The following is a 17,958-nucleotide window of genomic DNA, read 5'->3' as shown; positions in this document are numbered from 1 at the left end:
TCACTTTATAACCCTTTAATAAATGCAGGCCAATGAATGTATACAGTGCATTGTCAATACTTCTACTGTGTGACTGGTCAGGGGGTAAAATAATTTTGCCCAAGATGCATTGCTGTAGTGCCATCTTTGCTGCCTCTAGAGACAATTCACATTGCCTGTTATCGATATGGGCAGATCTACAATATTTTCCCCTACACCTTTCCGCACACTTTGTATCTGCACCCATGTCTCTAAAATAAAAAATAAAAAACTAATTTGCAAATAGACTTGGTGAAAAATGTCGACCCGTTTTGTGTATTCAGCTCCTGTGCAGCTCCTGTACAGGGAATAAGTATATAAAGGGACTATGTCATTGTAAAATGCAGTGCAATCTGCAGGCAGCAGGTTGGTATATACAGTAGTCCTGTGGGAAAAGGGTCATTCATTTATGCATTTCAACATCTGCTCTCTCTGGACTTAGGAGTCATGGGGGCGGTCCTGATCAGTGATTGACACTTACTCTGCATGACTAAGCCTCATTCACACGTCCATGCCTGAAAAGATGGTCAGTGCCTCCGTGAAGATGTCCATGATGGATCTGTGTGCCGTCCGTGTTTCAAAGCATCTCTTGATCCGTGAAACACAGATGAAACAAGGGTGGCATCTGTGGTTTTCACGGACCCATAGACTATAATGGGCGTGATGGATCCATGAACATGAAAAAAATAGAACATGCATCTGTGCTAAAAAAAAAAAAAGGACACGAAAGAATACACACATTAAAATGAATGTGGACGTGTGCTGTATGTGGAGAACACAGACATGTGAATGAGGCTTTAGCTGACCTAAAGGGGAACTCCACACTCAACATTTGTTACCTATCACTAGGATCTGCAACAAATGCTAGATAGGCGCTGGTCCCACTCCATTCGCTTGGCTATCCTTAAGGCCCATAGCAGTGAATGGGCAGCAAGTAGTGTTGAGCGAACTTGTGTTCACTCATCTAAAGTTCGGGTTATCGAAAAATCGCATTATGGGTTCCGCTACCACAGACCATAAGTTATGGTCCGTGGTAGCGGAATCTATAACAAGATTTTTTGATAACCCAAACTTTAGACGCCGTACTTAAAACACAAGTTCGCTCAACACTAGCAGCAAGTCACACAAGTGCAGCTACCTACCTCTCCATTCACTGCTATAGGGCTGCTGGAAATAGCTGAGCCAGCGTTCAGCCATTTTCAAAACTCCCATAGTGGTGAATGAAGGGTGGCCACGCTTGTGCGGCATCTTTCCCTTCACTTCAGGGGTCCCACTCTTGAGATAGACCCGCACCTACCTGACATTTGCGGCATATCCTAGCAATATGCCACAAATATCGAGTTAGAAAGGCACATTTCTCAGAGAAAACCTCTCCTTGTTACCCAATTGCAACCAATCACCATTCACCTTATAATTTCTAACCAGCACTTGCAGAATGAGTCGCAGGCTCTGATTGGCTGCCATGGGCCACTCTTCCTCCTGTTTCCCCTTTAGTCTAATCCTGTGTATGGGACTGCCTCCTCCATTCAAGGAGGCAGCCAGGAATGCCTGCTGGGACTCTGTGTGAAAAGTGACAAGCTGGTGACTCACGGACTCTGTGAATATGTGCAAGCTTCTGGGGTCGAATGGCTCAGATAAATTCCACCGCAGTGAGATACAAATGTCCCCTCTTTCCTGCTTAAAAGAAATTTAAAGGAATTAACAATATATTGGTGAATCTGTGAGGAAAGGAAGAAAAGCCGCGGCTCCTCCTGTTCCCACACACTTGTCCTATCCCTGCTCAAAGGTCACCGGCTGCTCGGCACAATAACTTCAAGGCGCTCAATTATTATTCAAATGAGGATTGCAAGGTCGTGAGGGGTTAAATAGAGAATTGGGCCCCTGACCCCCGCCCCCAGAGAGGGCAGCCTGGACAGATGACTTCTGTATATGCATTTCAGAAAAATTGACTCAAAATTTGCGATCTTTCCCTACTGAATATAATTGTTGTCTTCCATATCGCATGCAATTTTTATTTATTTTTTTAGTAGAGTTTTTTCCCCTATGGAGGAGGTCAAAAAGAAAGTAAAAAACACCAAAAGCTTTATCAAAAAAATGCCACCTACTTAAAGGGGTTGTCTCACTTCAGTAAGTGGCCTTTATCATGTAGAGAAAGTTAATACAAGGCACTTACTAATGTACTGTTATTATCCATATTGCTTCTTTTGCTGGCTGGATTCATTTTTCCATCATATTATACACTGCTCGTATCCAGGGGTTACGACCACCCTGCAATCCAGCCGCGGTGGTCGTGCTTGCACAATATAGGAAAAAGCATCAGCTTCTCTGGTGGCAGGGACCACAGGAGCGCACATAGGCAGGAGCTTTTTCCTATATTGTGGAAGCACGACCACCTCTGGTGGATTGCAGGGTGGTCTGAGTTCGGGAAATGGTTTTTTACAGTACAAATTAATTTATGAAGTTATTACCCGAAGTCGCGCGAGACTTTGCGAAGCAATAACTTTGGCTCATCGGAGCCAATACATTCTAATACTGTACGCAGCTCCTGCTCCGTACAGTATTGGAACGAAGTTTTATGCGAATCGACTTTGGATGTTTCATCCGAAGTCGATTCGCTTATCCCTAGTCGTGAGCATGGAGCCTTACAATAACAGCAGCATTTCATATTGGTAAAAGGTGAAAACCAGGGGACCGCCAGGATAATACCCTCAGGAATAGCCCCGAAACAAACTGGACACAGTGGATCCACACCCATCTCCCGTTACACCCACCCTAATTATGACCAATAGTATAAAAATGATCAATGTGCCGCATTTGCATATCTGTATTTTTCCTACTTACTCATATATTGCAGATACAGATGCATCGAATACAGATAACATAATGTATATTTCATTAAGTTCCATTGGTCTGTAATACAGGCTGGAACTCAGGACCATAACTACAGGATAATGTAATGTGTTATAAACATACTCAACTTTTTACCAAATCTTAAGTGTCCAATATAATAAAAATAACCGTAGATAGTCAAATAAAAAATAACCAATATTTACCTGCCGAATCCAGTGCCGCTCCAACGACCAGTTGATCTCATTTGTTTTTTGTTGACATCCTCGTGACTGCTGCAGTCAATCACTGATCTCAGCAGTCTGGTGCCTTGAGTGCAAGCATCATTGCTGAGGCCAGCGACTGGCTGCAGCAGTCATGTAGACAGAGCAAAGGACCACTGGAGCTTTGGAACTGGAGCGGTGGGGAATTGAAAAAAAAAAAAAGTACAACAACTCATCACATCTCCTGTAATTATACTAATTTTATAAACTATAAGATAATCCCTTTAACAGAATGATACTTTGTATGTGTGCAGGGACACGGGAGCACAGCCGTTACACGTCTGCAGTGGTCACCTAGCTGAACTTTGCTGCACACGCCGTCACACATCGCCCAGCATTCAGTGTCAAGATCAACTCAGCCTACCCATCCTGTTGATCCAAATTGCTGCATTCTGGGCAAAGGGGAGGATGGTTTAATTCACTGTTTTGCCTTTTGTTCTCTCCATGCCCCCCCTCCCCTTCATGCCTCCACCTCCCCACTAACAATCACTTTTTTCAGTCACTGTGAACTGAAAGGCTGAGGACTCAGTGGCTGAAATCTCTCTCACTTCCAGCATTATCGTACACAGGCGTGTAGAGAAAGTGAGAGGGATCAGAAGAAAGGGGGGGGGGGTACATGGTAGGGGGAGGAAGGGCTGTTCCTGCGTTGTACCTGCCCTCCAGGTGTGCTCACAAGTCTATGGAATGTCAGAGGCAGCAGAGCAAGGTCTGAGTCACGCACAGGCGTCCATAAAAATCCTTTTTTTCTCTCTCCCTCTTGCACTTTCTACAAAAGGGGAGGGAAGGACCTGTCTCTCCTGCAGGAGACTGAACTCCAAAATTTCTCTTTGGACCTTGTTTTGAATAGGATACCATCAACCGTGAAGGATTACAAAAGGGCAGAGCTGAGAGTTGGCATACCTTTAGTTCCCTTCTGCGCAGGATCACAATCGCTGGGATATCAGATTAAACCTTTGGGGATTTTTGTTCTCTACCCTGAGGAGATTTGCTTCTGGTAAGTCAAATTCAACGTAAGATTTTTTTTTTTTCCGAACAGTTATAGGATGTGAACTAGCTTTACGGTGCAAAAAAAACTACATATAGGAAGCGGAGAACAACGTGCCGGGCTCAAACACACAGGCAGGCACCGACGCCGACCTACGAAGTAACTCAACAGTCCATATCAGTGTGCACAGTCCGCCCAGGGTGAAGGATCAGGAAGAGGCTGTTTTCTCAGGTGTTAGGGAAATCCATATGTGCTCCAACTTCTCTCATGTCTTGTTTTCCATCATTCGGAATTTTATGTTTTATTATTATAATTATATATATTTTTTGTACTGTAGTAATTATTCGATGGTCGGTGCTAAGTTTAAGTTTTTGGGAATTGAATGGGTTAACCGAATAAATCATTGCATTGCATTTAGTGTGCTAGTTATGAAGGTTCACGGCTGGCTGTTGCAGCGCCAAAGTAAATTATCACTGTAAATCTGCCTAGAAGAAGACCAGCCCATTACATGAAAATGTGTAGGCTCTGCGTTCGATCTTCCAGTAACATGTTGTACAGCAGGCGTAGCGGAGCAGATTGATCTCTAGTTTTGTGGGAAAACGGTTCTGTGCTTAGGAGTCCAGTGGGCGGTCCTTAGTGAATGGCAGTGGTCTATGTCTATGCAGCAGGACCATCCGCTGGACTCCTATGCACAGAATGAGCAGAAATTTAGGCCAAGTGTATAGGTAGGCTTGACACTCCATGAAATCCATAATTAAAGGTGCTATAATTAAGGGTGTTTGATCATCTGAAACGCGTAAGTAATATGAGATTTTATCTTTGTATGTGTATTCCAATATTGATTAAAGACTTTATGGAGTGCTGAACCTACCTATACACTTAGGGCTGGATCCCAGAAAGTTCGAGTTCATGCACCTGTGTTTGGTATGAAGGTGAGCTGTTCCTACCTTGTCTGCATGTTCCAATAACGTATAAGTTCTACAGAATCGTTTCCCAGAAGCTATCAATCTGCTCAGCTCCTCCTGCTCTATAATAAGTTATAACAGTACGTTCAATGCTTTAACATCGCATGGACAAATTCTTTGTATGAAGAAGTTGGTTAAAGTGGAAAACAATTTTTGCACCTTCTGCAGGACATTTTACTTTCCCACCAAAAGCTGTAGATATTCCCACTGAGGAACGTCCTTTCTCAAACAGAAACTTTGAGAACTTGTCGGAAACATCTTCATAGCATATTTTAGTAAACATGGTGGTGAAATATAGATAGCCATTGTGTGATGAGATATATGAAGTGTAGAATGCTGGTTTGTTAGATATCTCCTCCTTTGTTACTTGATGCTACGAGGGTGTGATCAGGTAGATGTCAGCAGAAAACATACCTGGAGGGTTTGCTTTTGAAAGTTGAGTCTGTAAACTGTGAACTAGAGGGTTGGTTGTCTGCACACTGCAATGTTCTGTACTTTGGAGACCAGGACCAGGTGTTTGCTCAGATCAGGAGACACTGACCACCATTAACAATACTAAGTGCCTTCTTTACAACATATGCCATTAACCATGATTGGCTACAGTGCGGAGAATTCAGAGCAAGCCGGATCGTCACATATACAGTATTGAAGTCAGTGCTGTAGGTATCAGTGTTCTATAAAATAAGTGATTTCACCATGGTCAGCGATACCTGCAAACCTTCATAGGTACAGTACATTCAAATTTTGCCAAATTTTGGAACATAAACCAATATTTTAGAAGTGACAATCCACTGGCGTAGAAGAAAGCTGGCCATGCCTGAGAATTTGTTTGCCAAAATGGCCAATTTTGGACATTTAAACTGACCGTTTGTATAGAAATTTAAAGCAAATGATTGTTCATGGTAACAGACTTCTATCTGCCAAAAATGGATGGAAAATTTTGTCTGTGGTCAGCTGAAGTAGAGATATATAATATCATAACCAGGTTTGCCCCAGGAAGCCAGTTTAATCTGTACTGTTGCTGTTAGGAATGCTCATACGAACGATCCCATTGTTGACCGATTGACCACATTGTGGCCGATCAGAATCTCGTGTATGGGTAGCTTTACTCTAAGGGTAAGGAGTGCAATACGATGTAGGGGTATGACCTGTTCACAAATATGGGCTTTGCGTCCCATAACAAGGAAACCTCTGACGGCCTGTCATAAGCAGCATTTACGACTGGATGCATTGTGCTGTCCATTACACAGGGTGCATTGTTCTACTCCCTGAACAAACAACCCACCTACAGGTGGAAATGTACGCTGAAGAGGACACTGAAATTAGTTCATTGACTGCCATATTGATCTGTGCATACTTTTCACTCCTGTTCTCTAATCCAGACAAATACAATCATCTGCGTTGTTGACTGACTACGGTTACTCACCAATCCATGGGGTCAATGATCAGATTTAGGAAAAAGTGTCTAGAATACCATGTTAAAGAATAGTGTTTAATTGCCCTGTATCTCACCCCATGGGAAATGTAGCATTACATGATTCCAGTAAAATTAAAGGACTGTCCATGTAGTGCACAGATGTACTGGGTCCTCCAGAGAAGTAGGTTCTCTAAGGAGCCGATCTCAGCTCCTACTTATTGATGGGGTCTGCAGATGAAAAAATCCTTTGAGAATTGTGTATTTTAAAATGGGCTTCCCAAAACCAGCAACCCCCTTTAAGAGGTGTTTACAATAAAACGTATAACCTTAAAGGAGAAAATAAGCATTGGAATTTCACACCCTAAGCATAGTGACCCGGTCCAAGTGTTTTTGGTTGTCTTCCAGTGATATCACCTCTGCCTACAGGTGAGGTCTGCCCACAAGATCATATAGCCCTTGCACTAATTTATAAAGTCCATGTGAACTGGCAGTGATGTGTGATTTTGTGGGGTCGTACCACTGACAACACTAACTTTCTAGGCAAGACTGATGGAGGCATAGCCATAGAGATCCAACCAAAGGATAGCCATAAAGTTGTCTTCACATCTTTTTTTTCATCTGTGTCCATGAAAACTAAGTAGCTCTGTCATGTTCTTGAGACCCCATCATCTGAAAAAATCAAATAGCAGAATATTTTTTATTTTATCTTAAACATCTATGATATGTTTAGTCATTTACAGTAGCTGTAGTTGGGAAAACCACAAGGGCTTGCATGATGGGAGCTGGCAGAAGTAGAGGCTCAGGTCAAGGTGTGGTCGTAGGATAAGCAGAGTTATAGAGGTCAGCAGACAGACTGGTCATCCAAGGTCAGGTTGTGGGTCAACGGCAACAGGAAGGCACATACTTAAATGCTAGGCAGGAGAACGGTCAAGATGACAGCAGGTCACAAAGGTCCAAAGTCACGAATCAAAGTACAAGGAAATAACTAAAGCATCTCTATGACATAATTTGTCAATTATCATGTACAAAACTGCTACGATTTTGATAACTTTACTACTATTTACCTCTATTATATACATATGGTCTCATTCTACTCTTAAGGTACATAGACCTTGCTGATCAGGGCTTACACATCCTGTTTTAATGGCCTATAGATCTAAAGTAGTCACAGGAAACCTACAAGTCGTTTATCTAACTATTCCTCCCAACCCCCCCAATACACATTCACACTTGGCTAGTCCGAGCGTCCATGTGTTCATAATTAGGGAGAAGGACAGACACCTATGGTGCCAGCTTGTCTCCATTGAGAACAAAAGGTTTGAACATGCTAAAATCCAATTGCCCAACCCTTCTTCCCCCAGACATCTCCCATCAGGGGGTCTTCTGACACCCATGCAAATCGGCTTGGATGCAATCTCTCTCTCTCTCTCTCTCTCTCTTTCTATGTCTCTCTCTCTCTGTTGTCTCCTGAACTAAAGTAAAGTTTGACTTGGTCATAAATCAAATCACAGTGGAATTTATAGGGTTACGAAAAGTTTCAATATAGACATCACAGAGAAAAATGACTTTTCATATAAAACATAACTTTTACTGTTGTTGGTTAAAATAATACCCCTTCTTAGTATATATATTAGGCTACGTCAAATAATTAGACAAGGCCTTACTTGGACGTATCAGGATAATGAAGTCCAATGGTCCAATGATACGTCCAAGTAAGGCCTTGTCTAATTATTTGACGTAGCCTAATATATATACTAAGAAGGGGTATTATTTTAACCAACAACAGTAAAAGTTATGTTTTATATGAAAAGTCATTTTTCTTGGTCATAAATCATCTTAGAAGACCAAGAGGTTCTCTACTACTGCATAAATCAGCTTAGAAGACCAAGAGGTTCTCTACTACTTCATAAATCAGCTTAGAAGATTGTTTAAGAGAGTAGCGAGAGGGACCCGAGACCAAGCTGTCAGACGACCATCCTGATTCATCCTCATTTTACTGTGAACAGTATTCTGCAGCTTGCTGTGTACTGTAAAACATAGAAGTTGCAGAAGCCAAGCAAAGCACCATTTTTAATAAAAGACTATTACAAAAAAAAAAATTTAAGTCCAGAATACACCTAAATCAATAACAAAAAAAGGCTCCAAAGGTGTGCATAGTCTTTAAAGGTTTTTTTCAGGATTTTTATATTCATGGTGTATCATACACAGCTCCATCCAAAGCTGCTTACTGCAGCACTGCTCCCATTCACTTCAATAAGAGCAAAGTGCAGTCCACCACACAATGGACGGAGCTGTGAAGTTGGAGCTACTCAAGAACAGTTCACTGACAGAGGTCAGTCCCCTAACAATCTGATACTGATAGCCTAAAATCCTCGGAAACCCCTTTAAGGCTTCCCTAAGGCTCTGCTCATTGGAGATGCCTTTTATCTTATCTGATAAATGTAACGATCCATACACCTATGTGTCCACCACATGACAGGGCAGATTCTTATCCACAGGAAGTAAGTAATGAAGGTTTCTATTCACTTACTGTAGGCATTTTTCATTATACAAATCATAACATTTACTTGGGAAAACCGGAATAAGTAAAATAATCGATACTATCTTTAAGGGGTTCTTCACACTGGACAGTGGTTTTATTTCTATAAGCTAATCACAGGGTCTTCCACTTGCTGAGACCCTCAGTGATTAATTGGAAACTGTGGGGCAGCGCCATCAGAGGTAAAATGCGCATGGCATGTTGAACTCTGACAAAAAAATTTATTCTCTGACCAGTTAAAAAGTTGCATGATGTAATCTGCAGTGAAGGTAATCTTTTTACCAGTGACTGTATTTGTGAGTTATAGCCTCTCTTCTGATCATCAGTTGTGTCATGTGACCAGCACTCTGATCTCCAACTGACACAGGACAGGAAGTCAGTTACTTCTCCATTCATTCCTATGAGACTGCCATTGAGGCTCCCATAGGAATACATAGAGAAACTGGCTTCCTGTCCACACATAAGATGCTGTGTTATTTGGAAAGTCAGAGTGCTGGTGACATGATAGAGCTGAGGAGCAGAAGGGAGGTTATAACTCACAAATACAGTCACTGGTAAGAAAATTACCTTCTACACTAACAGGTCAGAGAATATACATTTTTGTAGGAGTGCTTCTTTAAAATATACAGGATCATCTGTGTAAGGGCTCATGCACACGAATGTATTTTCTTTCCGTGTCCATTCCGTTTGTTTTGCGGACCGTATGCGGAACTATTAATTTCAATGGTTCAGCAAAAAACGGCGGTTACTCCGTGTGCATACGTTTTCGTATGCCAATTCTGCAAAAAAATTGGACATGTCTGTAACAGTAGCTGCGGTGCGCCGCTGTTCCCCTACTTACCACCGCGGTCCCGGGCGTGTTCAGAGGTGATCTGCGGCCGATGCTTCCCATTCACCGCTGCAGTCCTCGGCTCTGTCTGTGTGGGTGCTGTTGTTCTGGGATCCACTCCACAGTTTACTCTCAGCCCTGGCCGCAGCATGCTTGCTGTTTGTTTTCTGCAGCACTTACTTAAGGGCCGGCGTGCGTCACTTCCTGGGCTTTATGGGTTAGGTCATGTGACCTTGCTGACCAATCCTAGCCATCCTGCACATATATAAGTGGCTCAGCCCCCTTCCCAGATGCCTCAGTGTCAAGGTCCTTGTGTCCTGCTAAGGTTCCTGATTCTCACCTGTGTTCCTGTGTTTCTGACTCGTATTTGTATTCCTGGACTCTGCTACCTGTTAGATCCCTGCCTGTTTGCCTTGACTCTCCTGTTGCCGAGCCGGATTGCCTGACCTGTACCTGTGCCACCTGCCCTGACCTTTTGCCTCTCTGACTATGCCTCTGTCTCATCTTTCGGTCCTGCGCCTCTAGTACTTTTCTCAGGTACCTCCTAGTCCGCCTGGAGTGTGCCTATCCTCCTCAAGAAGTAGTGACCTGGTTTTCCCCTCGGGAAAGTCTATCTCCACCATGAGGGGTATTGTGAAGATCCAGGGGTTCACTTAGACAACGCCCTTAGAGGAGGTAGGACACATGGCATAGTGGGTTCACACCCACTGGTTCGTGACAATGTCCAATTATTGTCTGCATTACAGACAAGGATATTACTGTTCTATTAGGGGCCAGTTGTTCCGTTCCACAAAATACGAAATTCACACAGATGTCATCTGTATTTTTTGCGGCTCATGTGAATGAGCCCTAAAGCAAGGAGTTCTCAGAGGAGAAAAAGATTGTCTGTGTATCTGATCTCTGCTCCAGTTGATTCCTAAAGGTCCTGATCCAGGCAGGGGTGCACCTAGTCTTTCTGTTGCGTGAGGCTAAAACTGAAATGCTTAACCTAACTCCTTTGCCACAACGAAAGTGGTCATTGCCCATGGCCCTTCCTGGTGCTGCCTGAGGCGATCGCCTCACCTGGCCTCATTGGTGGTGCACCCCTGGATCTAGGGACCTTTCTCTGTCAGACCTCATTCACACATCCTTGTCCTTGATGACATCAGTGACAAGATGGTCAGTATTTCATCCGTGAAGATGTCTGTGAAAGAGCCGTATTTGGTCCATGTGTCCATTTTCTACCTTCCATGTGTCATTCATGTGTAATTATTGGCAACTCATTTCAAGAACATCTCCTGGCAATGATCCGTGAAACAAAGACGAAACACTGTGTTGTGTCTGTGTTTTTTAAAGGACCCATAGACTATAATGAATGAGCAAGACGGATCTGTAAACACAGACAAAAACAGGGGATGCTTCTGTGGTGTCACCCCGGACCCTGTGGTAAATCACGGACATGGATGTGTGAATGTACACAATGGGTACATGTGCTGTCCGTGGAGAACACAGAGAGCGCCCGTTCGTGATTCACTGTCTGAATAAGGCCTGAAAACCGTGCACCTGACATATTCCTTGCCGGGCCCTTCCACTGTTTCTCTTCTATGTCTACAACCATTCCAAGGTAGAGCCCCCATTAGTCCTGGCGCCCTATGTGCAAATAGTATGTGGTTTGCCATGGGGGGCGACTATCACATTTCTGCTCCTGAGTCATATTCTTCGCTCTGACACTCTCCAATCACGCAAGAACGGGCCGTTCTGACGCCATCCGCGATGCTTGGACAGCATCAATAAAGATGATTCCACCTTAGGAGAAGAAATGTTGTAGTTGCCCTCTTGGCAAACCACATACTATTCTCATATAGGGCACCAGAAATGATGGGAGACATATCTCGGCACTGGAATTCTCGGGGGGAGCAGTGAGGTACGCCGTTTCCAATTTATAAACTGATGGCATGTCCTCTTTAAAGACAACCTGTCACCTCGCCTGACATGTCTATTGTAGTAACTACTTGCATTCGCCTTGTAATAATAATCCCGAGGGATCTATTCTTATGACTCTATGTTCTGCCAGTCCTTTATTATTCCTGCTAGAAGTTATGAATGAATTACTAACAGTTTGCAATGAAGGGCCCGATGGGTGTTATCAGTTGGGGGGTATCCTTGCACAAACTAACATTATCTGTGCTGCCAGTACCAGACATCCCCCCAACTGGTAGCATCCATCTGTACCCTTACTGCAAACTGCTAGTAATTTATTCATAACTTCCAGCAGGAATAATAAAGGAATGGCCCTAGAGTCAAAAGAATAGATGCTCCAGAATTGTTACTGCGAGTAGTTCCTAAAACAGACATGGAGGCATGTCCTTTGTGACTCTAATTTAACTCATTTAAGACATCCCTCTGAGTACATTGAAGTAATTTGCGCGGCAAGCAGGTATTTCATAGAATGCGTCCTATAGGAACATTTGGCGGTCTACCAGGGCATTGTCTATTGACTTTACCTGCATTTCCTGACTATAATCTTTGTATTCACATGGGTTATAGTTATAATCTTATAGTAAATCAGAAGCAAAGTCTAGGCCAAGTGTCTGACTTGCCCAAACACATTCAGTTTGGTAAACGTTTCCATTGTGTGATGTGGTTCTGGGTCGTTCCTCCTACACGTCTTCATATTGGGCAGACCCACAACAGAGCATCAATCAACCCGCTGCAGAAGAAGACATTACAAGGTCATTGGCGGAGTGCAAGGGATGGATCTGAAAGTCTTATCATCAGCAGGGAAACAAAGGATTATCAGGAATCCGAAGACCCCTTTACACTGGCCGACAATCGGGGCAATTATCAGGCAGCTTGTTCCCAATAATTGTCCTATGTAAAGGAGCTGCCAATCACCTGAGGAATGTGCAAGCGCTCAGTCATTAGATGAAAGCATCGCAGATGTGGACACCTAAATCATCATTCCTGAATGTTGAACCATTCCTCTGTTATTCCTTCTGGAAATATACTAATACCCGCACAACATTCCCCTTATCATTAGGGTGCATCCCTACAGACTATGACAGCCCTGATTGGAAGGAATCAGACTGTCTACGGACACACCCCATTGATAAATAAAAGGGTAACAGCCAACAGTGTGAATTTAGTCAGACATTTTCCCGGAGGAATAACAGAGGAATGACAAATGCAGGCTTGACATGTTTACAAGTTTTAAAGCACGTACTTATTAAGGGCTCTTGCACACAAACGCATTTTTTGTTTCTATGTCTGTTCCGTTTTTTTTTTCTGGCCCTTATGCGGTCTGCCAAAAAAACGCAAATGACTCTGTGTGCATTCCGTATCCATATGTCCGCAAGTAAGGATCGAACATGTCCTATTCTTTGTTACAATTTATCCAGAAAAAAAAAAGGATGCAATAAGGATGTCACACGGACATCATAGTATTTTTTGCGGATCCGTGTTTTGCGGACCACAAAATACATACGGTCGTGTGCGAATGCGCAGACAGAACTGAGCTGATCTGCCGTCTGCTTATCTCTGATTACATAAAACAAGAAAACCAGGTAAAACCGCAGAGACAGAGCCAAAGAATTTACTTTACACTGCAGTGCCAGGAAAGTAGAGGAACCAGCTCAGAGGACGCACCAGAGGTCCATGGTAGCAGAGCAAACAGGAGGTAATCCAGGTGATTAGTCAAAAGACATATCTGCGTCTTCTGATAAGTTTCAGCTGAAGTCATGTCTCAACCTTTTAGCTTAAAGGGGTCCTCTCACTTCAGCAAGTGGCATTTATCATGTAGAGAAAGCTAATACAAGGCACTTACTAATGTATTGTGATTGTCCATATTGCTTCCTTTGCTGGCTGGATTCATTTTTCCATCACAATATACACTGCTTGTTTCCAGGGTTACGACCACCCTACAATCCAGCAGCGGTGGTCGTGCTTGCACACTATAGGAAAAAGCGCCGGCCTATGTGCGCTGCCAAGGTCCCGGCCACCAGAGAGGCCAGCACTTTATCCTATAGTGTGTAAGCACTAGCACCACTGACGGATTGCAGAGTGGTCGTAACCATGGAAACTAACAGTGTATAATGTGATGCAAAAATGAATCCAGCCAGCAAAGGAGGCAATATGGACAATCACAATACATTAGGAAGTGGCTTGTATTAACTTTCTCTACATAATAAATGACATTTGCTGGAGTGACACAACCCCTTTAAAGGGGTTGTCTCATCTCATACATTGATTGTAATATCGCTAGGATATGTCATCAATGTCAGATAGGTGCAGGTCCCACCTCTAGGACCCCCTCTTATCTCCCGACATGAAAGGGAAGCAACTGCGCTTGTCCATTCGCCACTCAGCTATTTTCTAATGCCCCATTGTGGTGAATGGAGAACGCGCTGCGCAAGCGTGGCCACCGCTATGGAATTTACAAAAACAGCCAAACCAGCCATTGTATTTTTTAGAAACTCCCATAGCGGTGAACAGAGGGTGTCTACACCTGAACAGCTGCTTTCTGTTCACTTCATGGGCCCCGTTTTGGAAATAGGAGCAGCAGGCGATATGACATCAACGTCTGAGATGATCGTAACTCCGATTGTTCATCCCCATTCATTGTTTGCTGGGGCACATTTTTAGGCCTCATGCACACGACCGTTTTTCGGGTCCGCATCCGAGCCGCAGTTTTTGCGGCTCGGGTGCGGCTCCATTCACTTTAATGGGGCCGCAAAAGATGCGGACAGCACTCCGTGTGCTGTCCGCATCCGTTGCTCCGTTCCGAGGCCCTGCAGAAAAAAATATAGCATGTCTACAATGGGCTGCCCCCCCCCCCCCCCCCCGTTCTGCAAATTGCGGAAGGCACACGGGATCCGCGGTTTGTGGGCCGCAAAAAAACGGAACGGTCATGTGCATGTAGCCTTACACAAAGGGTGATGCATTAAAGATGCGATCATCTGACGAACAAGGTTTTGCCCATTTGTCGGGTGATTGGTGGCACATTTACTCAGGGCAATTATTGGGAACAAGCATACCTAGGTACATTCTTTTCTGGTCATTTCCCCGATCCTCTTCCCCTGTATAATGCCCTTTACAGCTGAGTATTTGTAGCACCTGATATTCTTCCTACGTTGACCCTCAGATGTTGGTCATGGCTGCTTGTGTCATGTTTATAATGTGAACGCTAGATCCATGCCTAGGGGCCACACTGGTCATGACCTCCCCTACACAGATATCAATCTGACAGTAAGCAGGTCTGACAGCAGCCATTACGATGGCATCTTGACCTGTCCAAATACCTTCAATAGCTGTCGGCCAAAAGCTCATTAGACCTACAGCCGTTTGGTCCAACTTCCCCATACACCTGAACCCTCAGCTCGGCCAAGTGTGCAGGTGTTCTGAATGGGAAGAGGGGAATCATCTGCTGCCAGACTCCTAATCTCCCGTGAGAACAGAGGATCGGGCATGTTGTAATTCAACAAACTGTTGGGGAAGAGTCCGCAGACACATAAGATAGCTGGGTTTTGCCAACTCTGCTTATATAAGAATGAACGCCTTGAGTAACAAGAGTGAAATGTTATGAAGTGTACATCAATTAGCTTATATATACAGATTTTTTTTAGGGACGTATTCAGTAGGAATTGATCCGTTGATAATCGGTGAGAAAAACTAGACATTTCCTGGAGTAAATATTTCAGCAGGACCACCTGAAACCACAGCTAGGCTGTAGGTATGTGCTAAAAATCCCAGGCGTCAGGAGGAAGCTAGTCTAGACAAGTAAGGAGAGCTGCAACTTCTACATGAAAGCAGCCTCTGCCCTGACGTTATCACATTTACTGCCGATCCTGGCTTCCTGCAATCTCAGGTTACCGAGCCGGCATCGCCCCTAACATTACAGATGGGGACACTTATGGTCCTCTGTAGAAGTCTACTTTTCATGCATTGACATTTTCAATTTCTTGTAGGGCTAGCTAAGCTGAATGTAATGATACCTTTCACTTAGGGATCTATTGCTTCATTCTGGAGAAATGCAAATGAGCAAATAAGTGCACTGAGGGCGGGCCCAAGCCACTCTGTGCACTCTTGTTTCTCCTGCTTCCTCTACCAGCCCCTCTCCTTCATTGACAGGATCAGGCGAGGTGACTATGCAGTAACCTGCTCCTGTCAATCAAGAAGGAGAAGGATCTTATTTCCTGTGATGTTATGTCCATGGGCGGGGCAGTGATAGGGGAGTGTCTATGTAACTAGCTTGGTGGGAGGAGCTACAAACTTGCTGGGTGTTTCTAGGGGTAGTAATAGGGGAGTGTCTATGTAACTAGCTTGGTGGGAGGAGCTATAAACTCGCTGGTTGTTGCTAGGGGCGGTGCTGGAGCTGTGTCAGAGAAAGGAGAAGTGCATCATGGGTTTGGTTGGATACAACAACAGGAAGCGCTACATACAGGATGGAAACCAACCAGAGTGATAGGTTTACATGGTGAAAACAGGTCAGGAGAGTCCAAATCAAAAAAGAAAAGGCATGGGGAAGATGTGCATGAGGTAAGCAAATGCATGAGCATATCTGTTAAAAACTACAGTAATCCCAAAAATACTCCTTTAAACCTATCTGACAATAATTTGGAAGTTTTGGTAATAACAAATGAAAAGTCCTCATTAACACCAAGATTATTATCAACCTCCAAAACACTTTTTTCTCAGTGCCTATTAACAATTCCATGTGCTATGCCCGGGTTTGAGGTGGCCCCAATGCTACACTGGGTTCGCTAGACACTGTCGAGGTGTCACCACACGTTGCTGCTCTCCGGAAGGGATGGTAAGGCGCGGTGCACCCCAATGGGAAATAAGTCCAGAGAGTCAGGGTCTGCAGTAAACCAGGGTGCTTCTTTACTGGTGCAAAACAATACAGGCGAGGCATAGGGCTGGCTTCTCCAGTCTCCTCCCTGGCAGAAGAAGGGTTTGATGCAGAGGAAAGGCCTAAGCTAGCTTTCCCTCTCTTAGAAGGCTAGTACCCTGGCCAAGGGCTGGTTATTAATATGCTAATTACCTTACTAACATGCCCAAGGGGCTGTCCCTCTGGCCGTTTGTGCCCAGCCACGCCCCTTATCTCGTAGCCCAGTGCCGCCCCATTGCTAATTATGCATAATTAGCGGTGGGGCGGCGCTGGGCTACGAGATAAGAGGTGTGGCTGGGCACAAACGGCCGGAGGGACAGCCCCTTGGGCATGTTAGTAAGGTAATTAGCATATTAATAAAACCAATTTTTATCCAAAATGAAAGGACAGGTGGGGGTAAAACTAGGACATTTTTAATTAGATAATGGAGACTGAGAGGATGATATGAACAGCTCCATATCGAAAATCTTGATGACAGAATCCCTTTAAACAGTATAAGTCAATGCAAGTGAAATAAAGTAAGGAATTGATGACTTTGCATAGGGGAAATAGGGCAAATGCCCACAAATGTTCAGACTTCAAAGTACCCCTGCTCCAGGGCACTACACATGCACTGCCATTCAGGCTTCGGACTGGATCACAGTCCGAAGCCCCCAGAAGGCCCTTGGATCCCCCAGAAGGCCCTTGAGCAAGGTGGGCCACCAGTTCATGGAACAGTAGACCAACTGCAATACATACAGATATGCAGACTTCAGCCAGCCATGTTCATGTACAAGACTGGTTATATTATATGCATCAGGTGGCTGAGATGACTTGTAGGTATAGAGGCAGACCAAGCAGTATCCTCTGTCATTACCGACCTGCCTTCCCAATATCACTGCAGGAACCCCATAATCAATCATCTTTAGCGTCTTTCTGCTGCCTGCCTCTGTAGCTGTATAATGGGCCCCCTGAACGAGTTTTACTAGTTGGCCCACAGCACTCCAGTCCGACGCTGCTGCCGTCTCCATGGTTGATTTATTGCTCATCCTGCGCCTTCTGGTAAATGAGAAGAATGGATGAACCAGAAGGAAAGATGCAGCTAATAAAAAACCTAAAGCAGATTATAAAACGTTCATGGTCCGTGGAAAGCAGGGTGACAACCTTCAATAGCGACCAGCCATGGTTGTCACCCTGGTAGGAAACCAAAATCCGGTAACTCATAAATGGCCAAACACACACATACCGAGC

At 44.2% G+C, this 17,958-nt stretch overlaps 1 protein-coding gene across 4 annotated transcripts in view; it reads left to right on the top strand.

The window, feature by feature from the left end:
• The first annotated feature begins 3,655 nt into the window (after positions 1-3,655).
• ITGB4 (integrin subunit beta 4) overlaps positions 3,656-17,958 on the top strand; it is a 67,867-nt gene continuing 53,564 nt past the window's right edge. For 2 of the 4 annotated variants that reach the window (XM_044300311.1, XM_044300310.1), the window contains exon 1: positions 3,658-4,122. The gene's annotated coding sequence lies outside the window, so the exon portion shown is untranslated. Of the gene's footprint in view, positions 4,123-17,958 lie in introns of all 4 variants that reach the window. The other 2 variants (XM_044300309.1, XM_044300312.1) reach the window with 2 other exon arrangements.

Source organism: Bufo gargarizans, chromosome 6 (genome assembly GCF_014858855.1).
Source record: "Bufo gargarizans isolate SCDJY-AF-19 chromosome 6, ASM1485885v1, whole genome shotgun sequence".
Classification (NCBI taxonomy): Eukaryota; Metazoa; Chordata; class Amphibia; order Anura; family Bufonidae; genus Bufo; species Bufo gargarizans.
This window is presented reverse-complemented; position numbering and strand designations above follow the sequence as displayed.